Here is a 12,628-nt window from a genome sequence, read left to right on the forward strand (position 1 = left end):
ACCCACACCCAGAATGGGTGACATTATTGCTGGGATAAGCTGGGGTGGACAGCAAAGTCAACCTGACTTTGTAGTTCAAACAAAGGAGCTGTACCTACAGGTGAGAGGCAGGAGCCACAGGCCTGCAGCCACAGGATGTTCAGTGCTCTTCCTAACCACCCAAGACAGCCCCCTCCTCTGGCACAATAGGAAACGGGCCTGCTAAGGGCAGTGACCTCATCAAGGTCACCCGAGGAGTTAGAGGGAGAGCCAGGGCGGGACCCAGGTCTCCGCCTCCCTCCACTGGGAACTTCACTGAGGCTCCTCCTGGAAGTCAGCTGAGGGGGAGGTGCCGAGACAAAGGCATTGGGGATGCTGCTTGGATCCTGGGTCCTGCGCTGAGTGGGGACCAGAGTTGGGTAGTTAGGAGACAGGCCTGGGAATCTGCCACGGTCCCTCATGGCTACAAGTGGCAGTGACTATGGAGTTGTCAAACCGTGGGACTCATGCTCGCTCCCATGGAGCACCCTGGAGCCTCCTTCTGACCACTGAGCTTGGGGAGCTCTGCATGTCAACATGTGCATTTCACCAGTTTTCTTCAGTGGTGCTGTGTATCCTTGATGTTCTTCTCATTTCACAGTGGGGGATTTAAGGCATAGATGAGTTCACTGCCCTCTCCCTGCACACGGTGCCCTCTGTAGCTCAAGACAGCAGATCACTGAGGTGGGGACCCGAATGACCTTGTAAGCCTCCAGCATCCGCACCCACCACATCTGTGTGGCCGCCAGGGGCCAAGCTGGGTTGAGGTTTGGACTGCCCTCAGTGGGACCTATTTTATCAGGCACGCAGTATCTAGTGTGGCCCCAGAGCCTTCCACTCTCCTGGTGGCCTGATTCACACTCTATCCACCAGGCTCCTGTAGGCGTCTGACTGTGTGACTTCTGAATCAATTGATCCTCAAGTCCCTCCTCTGAGATTGGCATTCTGAAATTCCCTCCCCGCCCTCCTCTGGCATCAGAACCTTGCTGGAGGTGGGTCTTGAGGCCAAAGCTTCCACCAGATGATATTATTGGTCAAGGAGAGTCTTAAAAACAGGCTGGCTTTCTTGCACCTCATGGAGGAGTTCTCAGGCTGCTTTCTATGGGGAGAGTATGTGCATTCCTGCCAGGGGGTCACCTTGGCCTTCATGATGGGCTGTGTGACTCTGCCATCCATGACTGTGGTCCTCAGGAAGCTTCCTGGGCCTCCTGAGCACATAGTGGGCGCTTGTTCTGATGGCCTAGTCAGTTTTCCCGGCCCCTACTCGAGCAGATCCTGGGAGACTCCATCTGCTCTCCTGGGACTCAGGACTTTTTAGAGACCAGCTTTTCCTACCTACCACTTACCCTGGGACTCCAAGGTAAGTCCTCCACTTGCAGGACTCCAAGCCCTGTTCTTCCTGCGGGAACTGGGCCCTACCTGCAACCTGATGAGGACCCAGTGAAGACAGCCCCCACCCCGCCGCACCTGCCAGCGTGGGCAGCCATGGTGATTCAGCCCTCCAGCCCTAGGTGGCCTCTGGAGCTCTGGAGACAGCTCTGGCATCCCGCACTAATCCTCATCCATCTACTTGCCCTCTGGCCTGGGTGTAGGAAGAGGGAAGATGGGGATGGTGCCAGGAAAGGTTTGTGGGATTGCTCAGGATACAAAAGTGATCATGAAAGGGTATCATTTCTCTCCCCATTGCCTATGAGACACATCAGTAATTCAGCCTCATAAATATATCCTGGGTTGAAATGGGCCAAGCATCTGGCTTCCCAGCCTGGAGTCCCATTTTCCAGACTGCATCTGCATAGTGTTGGATGATGGGGTGCGGTGAAAAGGGTGTCGTGGCATTAGACTGAAGTTAAGTATAAAACATAGATTTCCCTTTTACTCTTCTAGTGCTTTTAGGAGGAAAAGGATGCACATGTGTGCTTGTGAAAGATTCCGTTCATCAGAATACCAGACATCTGTTAATTCTACAGCTAGAGCCTGGGTCTTTTCACCTCCAAGTAACTTTTAACATGCCTCTCATCTTGCCTGCTTCCTCCACTTGGGTTAGCCATTAAGAGCTCGAAGGAGGGTAAAGGATTACGTAGTGCTCTGTTCCTTTAGGAGAGGAAGATGGGTCCAGCAAGGTCAGAACTTGGCCTCTAAAGAAAAACTAGATGTCCTTTTCTCCAGGGTTGACAGATGGTGAGCAAATGCCAGTGGATTTTCTCTGGGAGGGATCCCCATGACCCTAAGGAATCCCCATAAGCAGGTGAGCAACAGGTGTGATTTGTCCAATGGCTGAACCCAGAGTCCTCGAGTGGTTGGCTCAGGAAGGCAGAGGAGAGTATGCTTAGCAGTTAAAGGGCTACCAAGTTCTTTTTGCTTGGAGCCCATGTATTCTAGCAGCAAAAGCAAGCATTTAAAAAATGCCCATTTCCTTATTGCTCGGGGGTGAGAGAGATGAGAGTTAGAAAATTATGAAAACTATCTCATGCACCTTTTGATCTGGTGTTATACAAGCATCCAGTACGAGCCTCACTCCCTGGGGAATCTTCATTTCATAATCCTTGTCCCCTCTACCTTGGATGTTCCTTGGAGTTCTCCCCCTAAGAAAATGCCCAGCACTTCATTTGGTTTGATAATTTGGGATTGTAGTGAGGGAATAAACTGGGAAAGTGGGTGGGTATTCAGGACTTTCACATCTGGCCATGCTGCGCTGTCCTCCCACACTCCTCCTGTTTTCTGGAGAAGGCATGGGCAGCTTTCTCCTAAAAGGACTGATTTGTCTCCATGTGTGTCTGCAGTCAGGGGTTCCTGCCTGATAGAATTAGCCACTGGAGTCAGCTCTGAACATGCCTGAGGAGGCCCTGGAGGAGATGCTGGATAGAGAGACATCCATACAGCTCTGTGTCCAGGAAGCAGTCGTGGCTAGACTACAGGCACCTGCTTATTGCTTTGAGGCCCTTTAGAATCAAATCTGATCATGGGAACTCAATCATTTCTTCAGAAAATGTTTGAGTCCTTTATTATGTGCAGAGTGTTGTGCTAGGATGGGGTGACGACTATAAATCTGGTAGAAATAGTCCCTATTCTTATGGAGTATAAATAATTATTTGCTGTCTTATGATAAGTGCAAAACAGAGAATGCTGTGAGAGCTATAGGGGCCAGTGGTCAGATCTTGGGTGGGAAATCACTAGCCTAAGAGTTGCTTAAAGCCAGGCTGTAAGGAATTCTCTGGTGGTCGATCCCTGGTTGAGGAACTAAGATCCCACAAGCTGTGCAGCACGGCCGAAAAAAAAAGAAAAAACATCAGGCTCTAAATGTACAAATGGAAATATTATGCTTAGAAACTTCGTAAGGGAGAGTCGAATAGATAGTTACCAAAATGTAGCTTTGCTTTCTCTTTTTTTTTAATGGGTTGTTATCACTGAGCATCCCAAGACACCTTCTGGGTGCCACGTCAGATATCAATTGTGTGTGTAGCTATATGTGTGCATATATGTATATATGTCTGTCTATACCTAACAATACACAGGGACACACTAACATGCATGTGTGTATGTGTATGCTTTCATCTGATCTTTCAGAAACCTGAGTGATGGTGTCACGACAGGAAGTATTATCCCTGAGCTCCCAGGGCAGCTCCCTCCCCCTCGCAGCTCCTCCCCTGGACATCCTGCTGCCTTGTGTGCTGTGGACAGAAGGCAGAGATTTTATTCCCCATTTAGAAACAGGGACTGACTGGAGGCCCAGAGGAGATGAGTGACTCTCAAGGTCTCAGAAAATCTGGAATGGCATCCAGAGGGCCATTCTTGCTCCCCCTGCTTCTTTCCTTTAGGAGAAAAACCCATCTTAGTTGATTTGAGTAATTTAACTTGGAATCTGTATTTTAATTCTCTCCCCCACAAGTCAATACATATGAGTTAATTTTTTATTATGAAATATTCGAGGTGCGTAAAAAATTTTGAAGTTAACATAACAAACACTTGTGTATCCACTCCTCAGCTTGCGAGGTAACAGACACAATTACAATTATATTATAGACATGACTGAAACCCCTTCTATGCCCGTCTTCAAGTCACATTCATTTCTCCTCCCAGAGGTGACCTCTGTCCTGAATTTGGTGTTTATCATTTCCTGCATGTTTTAATATTTATATTACATATCATATATCTATGAACAGTATGTAGTGTTACTTTATATGGCTTTAACCTTTTGTAAATGGTGTTATCCTGTTTGTATCCTTGCTTTTTTTAAGCTCAACATTGTATATTTGACATTCTTCCATGTTGATCTGTATACCTTTGTTTCATCAATTTAAACTGCCGTATGCCCTTACATTGTGTGAATACACCAAACTAATTTATCTATTCTTTTGGTAGGCCTTTGAGTTTCTGATTTTTCAAATTTCAGACAGTGCCACCGCGATCCTTCTGTACACACGTAAGTTGCTCTAGGCTGTGCTTCTAGGGCTGAAATTGCTCGGTGGAGGAGTGAGTGCATCTTCCCACTTTTAAGATTTTGCCAAATTGCCTCCGTGGTCATGTCAGGTCCCAGTCCAGTCAGAAGTTTGTACAGGTTCATATGGTTCCACAGCCAACGCTTGGTTACAATAAAACCTTTACATTTTTTAATAGGTAATTTTGAAAGAAACTGTTTCTTCCCAGCCATTTCCATTCACATACAACATTTGAGCTTGGCTTAAAATTAGCCATTTCCTAGTTTACCTTATGAAGGGGAGCCCTTGCTGCCGAGTATTACTGAGTGAGGTTGACAGCTCACTGTGAGCAGTGCCCACCCCATTGGCTGTTAGCACAGTGCCCAGGTGGCGGGGTAGGGCGTACAGAGACAGGCTTGTGAGGGCGCTCTGTGTCCCCTTGTGCTCTAGCATGAATCCGTTAAACTTTTCTGGGAATTAAAACAAACAAGTGTGCTTTTGCCTGCACACACTCTCTTCCTGGGTGGATCTGACTGGGGCAGGGCTGGCTTATCTGTCCCCTAAACGTTTCTCTATTACAGAAAGCTCAAGCCGGCAGCCTCTCTCAGACTATCTTCCGTAAAGGGAGAGGGTGGGGCTTCCCTGGTGGCACAGTGGTTGAGAATCTGCCTGCCATTGCAGCGGACACGGGTTCGAGCCCTGGTCTGGGAAGATCCCACATGCCGCAGAGCAAAAGGGCCCGTGAGCCACAATTACTGAGCCTGCGCGTCTGGAGCCTGTGCTCCACAACAAGAGAGGCCGCGATGGTGAGAGGCCCGCGCACCGCGATGAAGAGTGGCCCCCGCTTGCCGCAACTAGAGAAAGCCCTCGCACAGAAACGAAGACCCAACACAGCCATAAATAAATAAATAAATAAATAAATAAATAAATAAATAAATAAAAAATAAATTAAACAAACACAGTATTTCCTTAAAAAAAAAAAGAGAGGGTGGCTGTGCGCCACCTGGCCCCCCCCCCCCTCCCCCGGCACACTGCAGTGTGAAGTCTGCAGCCCAGCCCTTTGCAAATGCAGTCCCTGGGGAGGCAGAAAATGTCAGATCACGTTCATCTGATTGCATGCTTGGTTACAGGCTCGCAGACCCCCGAGGCCTTGAGGGGGCTTTGGAGGGAAGGGTGCACTGAATGCCTACTAGGGGCCTCTCTTTCCTAAAATGGGTCTTATTCAATCATCAATAGTAACAATACTAATCGAAGCCAACATATATAATGCCTCTCACATTTGCTGCACCAAAGGCATTACATTTTCAGAGGTCCCCCGTGAGGTGGGTACTCTTATGATCGCCACTTTTGGATGAGGACCCTGAGGCTCAGATATAAACAGAAGAGCCAGCATTCAGATGCATTAAGTCTGCTGGCAGAGCCCCTGCTTTTTTTTTTTTTTTAATTGAGATATAAGTCACATACCATAAAACACCATTTAAAAAAATTTTTTTTAATACATTTATCTTTGGCTGCACTGGGTCTTCGTTGCTGCACACGGGCTTTCTCTAGTTGTGGTGAGTGGAGGCTACTCTTCGTTGTGGTGCATGGGCTTCTCCTTGCAGTGGCTTCTCTTGTTGCGGAGCACGGGCTCTAGGTGCGTGGGCTTCAGTAGTTGTGGCACGTGGGCTCAGTAGTTGTGGCTCGTGGGTTCTAGAGTGCAGGCTCAGTAGCTGTGGTACGTGGGCTTAGTTGCTCTGTGGCATGTGGGATCTTCCCGGACCAGGGCTTGAACCCATGTCCCCTGCATTGGCAGGCAGATTCTTAACCACTGCGCCACCAGGGAAGCCCAACTTACCATTTTAAAGAGTGCAAGTCTGTGGTGTCTAGTACGTTCACAAGGTTGTACAACCATCACCACCATCTATTTCCAGAAAATTTTCATGACCCCCAAAAGAAACCCCATACCCATTAAGCAGTCACTCCCCATTGCTCCCACCACCCTGGTATCTACTAATCTACTTTCTTTTTTTAAATGGATTTGCTTCTTCTGGATGTTTCATATGAATGGAATTATATAATGTGTGACCTTTGTGTCTGGTTTCTTTCACTTAGCATGTTTTCAAGGTTCATTCATACTATAACATGTATGAGTACTTCAGTTCTTTTTCTTAGTGAATAATATTGAGTTGTGTCTATATACCATATTTTGTTTACGCGTTTGTTAGTTGAGGGACATTTGGGTTGTTTCCACTTTGCGGCTGTTATGGTAATGCTGATGTGAACAGTTTTCCCTGTGTGGACATGTGCTTTCATTTCTCTTGGGTATGTGTGTAGGAGTGGAATTGCTGGGAGAGCCCCTGCTTCTGTCCACCTGGGGAAGGCATCATCTCCATTTAGAAATGAGGAAACTGAGGCCCCCACGTAGTGAAGTGACTTGCTGACCACACAGCTCATGAGTGATAGGGACAGAAACACTACCAGGTCCTCTGACTCAGAAACCCATGTTCTTTCCACCATAACACATCCAACTCTGATTTTGTTGTTGAGGGAAACAGATTCAAGGAAGGAAAGAGCCAGGGCCAGGGCAGAGCTGGGCACAAGACCCTCCAAACTCCCCCGATTCCCATTCCCCTCCCTCCCCATCCTCCCCCTCCTCCCCATCCTCCCCTTCCTCCCCTTCCTCCCCATCCTTCCCACCCTCCCCCTCCTCCCCCTCCTCCCCATCCTCTTCACCCTCCCCCTCCTCCCCATCCTCCCCTTCCTCCCCATCCTCTCCATCCTCCCCAGCACCAGCACACTGGTTTGTGCCTGCCATCCCCAACCCTCCATCCCTCCACCCACAAGCTGCTCAGTGTTGACCAACTCCCTCCACTTGGGCAGGAAATTGACCCAATAAAGTCTTTTACAGTGAATGTTAGGGGTTTTCTCTGTTTTTCAAATTTTTCTCTGTACCCTTTCCATTTGTCCCCTTCCCTCCATCCTGTTTGCAATTAAAAGAGGACACTTGGGGAGGCCAGTGCTTACCCTGCAAGACCTCCCCATGCTCCCTATAAGGCATTATTATTCTAGCTTTCTCTCCCAGCCTCTGCCTGGCCCTACTGTAAGCAGCTCATTTCCTTGATTGGTTGACACGTGGGGTTTGCCTTCAGCCTTGTTATTCAGTCTGATCTCATTTCTCTAATGTCCCCTGGTGCCTTCCGGGACCCTCTGTGGGTGGGTGGGGTGAGTCGAGTTGGAGACTGCAGGCCATCCTTGTAACAAACTCACATTTGCAAAGTTCTGTTCCACTTTCAAAATACTTTTACATGCTTGATTTAGTGAAGTCCTTCTGGCAAGCTTGGGTGTAGGTGTTTCTTCCTGCATCTTACATGTGGGGCGGGCAAGCTTCAGGAAGTGGAAGTGACGTGATCTTTGGTGGCCAGAGAACAGAGGGCTGGGATGAAGACACAGGTCTGTCTGACACTAGTAGGCAGCTCTCACTGTGCATGCAGATCCAGGACTTCGGTCCAGGGCTTAAGGCTTCCAAAGCAGTGCATTGCAGTGGGCTCCCAGCAGAAATCATCACCCAAGGCTCCATGATGGGGATGTGATTGGAGTGCTAGAGCCCTGCTGTCCACAACAGTAGCCACGAGCCACGTGTGGCTCTTGAGCACTTGAAACGTGGCAAGTCTGGTTTGAGATGTGCTGTTGAACATAAAATACAGGATTTTGAAGACTCTGTATGACAAAGATATATAAAATCGCTCACTGATCATTTAAAAAATATTAATTACATGTGGGAATAATATTTTGGATATTATTGGACCTGGCACATTGGGAACTGTGAGTCTGGTGCCTGGCCCTGCCCAAGCCATTGACCACAAGGCCCAGAATGAAGCCTGTTGTTCTTGCCCCGCCACATTCCAGGGCTGTTCTGTTCCCCTTGAGGGACTGGGTACCTCCTTTATTTTTAGCTAGTTCAGTGTGACAGCTTTGTTCTCGTCTGGGCAAGGGCTTGGTCTCTCACCAGCAGAAAGTGCCTCTTACCGGGAGCCAAGGTCACCAGGAGGACCTTGGGCATGACCTCACGGCCTTCTGCGGTCCTCCTGGCAAGAGGAGTCTGGGGAAGCAGGGAAGGAGCACTGGGGTTGGGGTCTGAAGCCAGAGCCACCCTGGGTGCTGGATGCTCGGGCCTTTCGCTTGGCTTCACGGCCCCGGGTTCTGTGTGAAACAGGGCTGATAACGCCCACCCTGCCAGTGTGCCGCGTGGATCAGGGCAGGTGGAAGTGCCCAGCGGGGGGCCCGTCCTTGCTGACTGTTACATCTCAGCTCCCAAAACCTTGGTTTCCTCATCAAGAATGGGGATCCCGTTTTCCTCCTGATTTGCTGCGATTAAACAGAAGTGTTGTATGAACAGTCCATGGTGCTTAATAGGTGTTCCGTCCATGCTCACTGAATGGAACTAACAGTTCAGAAGCATCAATTAAATGATAGATAAGGTACTGAGAGCTGTGTCTGAATTTTGAAAAGGGACTGGGGAAAGGAAACCTCCCCTTATAGTGTTTCAACATGCTGAAGGGACCCCTGATGCTTTGGGGATATTCGCACACACAGCTTTCACTGAGACGCCTCTAAAGTGGAATTTATTTTCCCAAACACATTTCCTCTTTCAGATATTCCACAGTCTCTGGGAGCCTTGAAGAGTGGAGGCTCCTGATTATCTGTAGAGCGTTCATATGTCCCCTTGGGCCTTGAGGTGCAGATGTTGTGAGGCGAAGCAGGAGTCTGAGAGTGCCTGGATCTCTCCATCGCTCAGGGAGGGGCTGTTGGCTCCACGCAGGTCGCCCGGAGGCTGAAGTGAGGGGCTGGTGCTGGAGAAGGGCTGGGTCATTCAGGGGACAGGAGGCTCCGGCCTTATCTGAGCCAGCAGACCCTTCCGAGAAGACCTCCCAGGCCAGGCGTCTCCAGAGGCCTTCCTGCCCTCCAGAAGAGCAGCCACCTGAGGGGGTGGGGACACAAGGAACCTGGAAGCATGGCCCCTGCACCCCTGGCACTCACGGTCTAGCTGGAGGCGTGCACCATGCACATGTTGCTGCGGCGCGGGCAGATTGCTCCTACGTAGCTCGAGGGCCGAGCGGATGCCGAGGAGAGCGGCAGCTGGTGCTGGGCGGGCGGATCATGGTACCCCCTTCGGAGGAGGTGGGTGTGGAGTGGAGTGCAGAGAGGCAGTTACAGGCCTAGCCAGCCGAGTAGTAGAGGTGGATCTGCGGGGAAGGACCGTCGGGGGTGCAGAAGGCAGGAGGGTGCCGGGAGCAGATGATCCTGGTAGGGAACCCACAGGGTCCAAAATGTCTCTCCTTGTGGCCAGTGCCCTCTCTGCTCAGGTACCAGCTGCCAAAAGCAGGATAGAAAGGTAGGTTCCTTGGGACCGACACCCTTGGCAGTGAGGTGGGGCTGGGCAGGCAGGAAGAGGGTTGGACCTGCAGGAGGAGGGCTTGGGATGGCACCCACCGTGGCGGAGGGTCCCATCGGGCCAGGACCTTGGGGCTTGCTATGGCCTTTGAACTTCCTTCCCAGGATTGTGTGAAAGGGGAAATGAGCAGTTCAGATCCCTGGTAGCTGCTGGAGGCTGAACGAGGCTTCCAAAGTAATCAGGCTGGAGCAGCGTGCTTTCTGCAAGGCAAGGGAGCCATGCTGCTCCTGCAGTGGATGGAGCTGTGGCATTAATGCCACCATGTTCCCACGTCTCGCTGCTCTCGGAAGCCCTGGGCCTGGGTTCGCCCTGGCCTGAGCAAGAAAGGTACTGAGGAAGGACCACAGAACCAGGAACTTGGTGTCTACTCCGGTTTTCTTGCTGACCAGCGGTCAGTCGACCTTGGCCAGTTGACCTTGGCCATTCGAATAACCTCTCTAGCCTCTAATTTTTCCTTAGCTCATTGAATGTGATGGCACCTGCCCTGCTTCTCTGGACAGGATAGTTTAAGGACCAGCATGTGAAAGTGCCGTGCAAAGTAGAGAGGTCAAAGTCAGGTGAACACACCGACATTACAGATGGAAAGACTGAGGTGCCTGCAGGATGGCAAAGCTGGAGTCTGACGCAGGTGTTTGTACTGCCCAGTCCATGCCCCATCATTGAGCCAGGCAGGGTCCTGAGAAAATCTAAGTATGGCTGTTAGTGTGAGTCTTAGAGGCAGTTCCCTGAGGAAATAGAGGAGGAGTTAAGGTTTCAAGGGAGAAACTGTTTATAATATGATCCAATTTTTTGTAAAATGAAATACAAAAAAACCCAAGCCCTGTATGTATGAATGTTTGTTTAGGTAGGAAAACTGTCCTAGAACATAAAGCTCTTTTAGCAGGGATTTCTCTGGGGAGATTGAGGGAAGAACTCAGACTTTTTACTTTTGTGCATTTAGGTATTGTTCGAATCTTTTTAATAATGAGTGTATATTATTTATTGTTACTATAATGTACTGTTTTGTTTTTTTTTTAAGTAATAAAACAATCCAAATGTTTCAGAGGACTTTTGTGAGAATCTTTTATTTGCTATGGTTTCAGGCAAATGACCACCTACCTTTAGTTTTCTTTTCTACAAAATGGGTCAGTGATATTTGGTAATCAATGCATTTCTCTAGGTATTTAGGTAAAAGGAATTAGGGATATGTGATTATGAGTTAGACAGGGGAGTGAGGGAGATGGATTCCCTTTCCGTCATTTCGATGGAAGTGTGGGAAGAGTTCTTGGCACATAACTAAAATTCTCCGAATAGCTCTCTGAGGAGAAAGTATAATTATCCTCATTTAAAAGTGAGAAAACCAGGACTCAGAGAGGTTAAGTAACTTGTCCAAAGTCACACAGCTAATAAATGGCAGGTCCTAGATTTGAACCCAGTTCTCTTCATCCATAGCCCTGTGTTCTTCCCATCATGTAAGAAAGGACCAAAATGAGGGGTTAGAAGACCTGGAATGTAGATCCAGCTGCCACTTATAAACCATGTGACTTTGTGTGAGTCATGGGTCTCAGTTTCCTCGACTACAGGATGGAGATAACGATATCTCTCCCGCCTACTTCGCTGGGTTTCTGTGCCGGGAGAAGGGGAACTAACATATTAGGCACCGCTTCATGCCAGGCCCCTGGCATCCATGAGCTCATTGCTTCTCTTTGTATGCCGTCCAGGTGGGATAATGTATGTGAAAGTTGTGTGTATAAATAGCAAAGCCCTCTGCACACGTGAGCTCTTATTAAAATAATATTAATCCCCCTGGACCCGTTCGTTCCTGAGTCAGTCTCCTTAAGAAAGAGAAGTGAATCTGATGTTGAAATCTCTGCCCTGCCCTTAAGCAAGAGCCCTTCTTAACGCTTCACTGCCAGCTCCCCAATTTCCTTTGCAAGTAAAATGTCTCACTTGGAACATTCACTTCATAGGCCTGTGCTGATCAACTTCAGTCACACCTGTTGCTCTGCCTCGTTCTTGATCCTCACGGAAGAATGGACGAGAGAGGGAGTGAAAATTTTCCATGGCTGTTCCCCCTCCCACAGCGGGTCAGAGTGCCCAGGTCACCAGTGGTTACGGAGCCTCCTGCCATGACCAGCCTGTCTACTTGGGCATGTCCAGTCTTGAATTGTCTTTTTCATACGTGTCTGTTGGGAGCAGGAGGTGGGGCTGGGGTCGGGCACAGAAATGTTTGAGGTTAGACCAGTGCGGGGTCACTGGGCTCTTCCACTGGCCCGACAGCTCTGGGCCAGCGGGGCTTGGTGAGGTTGCGTTCTCTTCTGACATCTCCTCCTGCCTCTGCTGTGTTCCTGCTTCTGGAGCCGATGAGAGCTTCCAGGCCCTCTTGGTCCACAGGAGGGACAGCCCAGGACCAGTATTTGCACAGTAGTAGGGCACCAGTGCCTGCCCCGTGCAGCCGCCTTGGCTCCCACCCTCGGGAGAAGGGCTCTTCCCCTGGTTGGGGGGAGGGGTGGTGGTGGTGAAAGATGCCCTGGGGGCTGGACAGGGTCCTCATCAGTCTGAGCCGAGAGTCTGCAGGACCCAGCTCGCCATATGGTGTCTGGGACCCTGGCACCTCCCCCATTTCCTTCCCAGTCTGACCGAGTCCTGAATGCTTGTGTCAGACACCGTGTGTGAAAGTGAGCCCAGGGGGTTCCTATCACAGACTCCTGGAAGCCTCTGTCTCTGTCTGTGACAGACATCCTATGACAAATGTTCCAAAGGCTTGCAGCTTGAAGCCCAC

The 12,628-nt window shown here is 49.6% G+C and overlaps 1 protein-coding gene across 1 annotated transcript in view; it reads left to right on the top strand.

Annotated features, from left to right (window-relative positions):
• HK1 (hexokinase 1) overlaps positions 1–12,628 on the top strand; it is a 70,040-nt gene that overhangs the window by 1,200 nt on the left and 56,212 nt on the right. The gene's annotated exons all lie outside the window — the stretch shown is intronic.

This window comes from Eschrichtius robustus, chromosome 7 (assembly GCF_028021215.1).
Source record: "Eschrichtius robustus isolate mEscRob2 chromosome 7, mEscRob2.pri, whole genome shotgun sequence".
Classification (NCBI taxonomy): Eukaryota; Metazoa; Chordata; class Mammalia; order Artiodactyla; family Eschrichtiidae; genus Eschrichtius; species Eschrichtius robustus.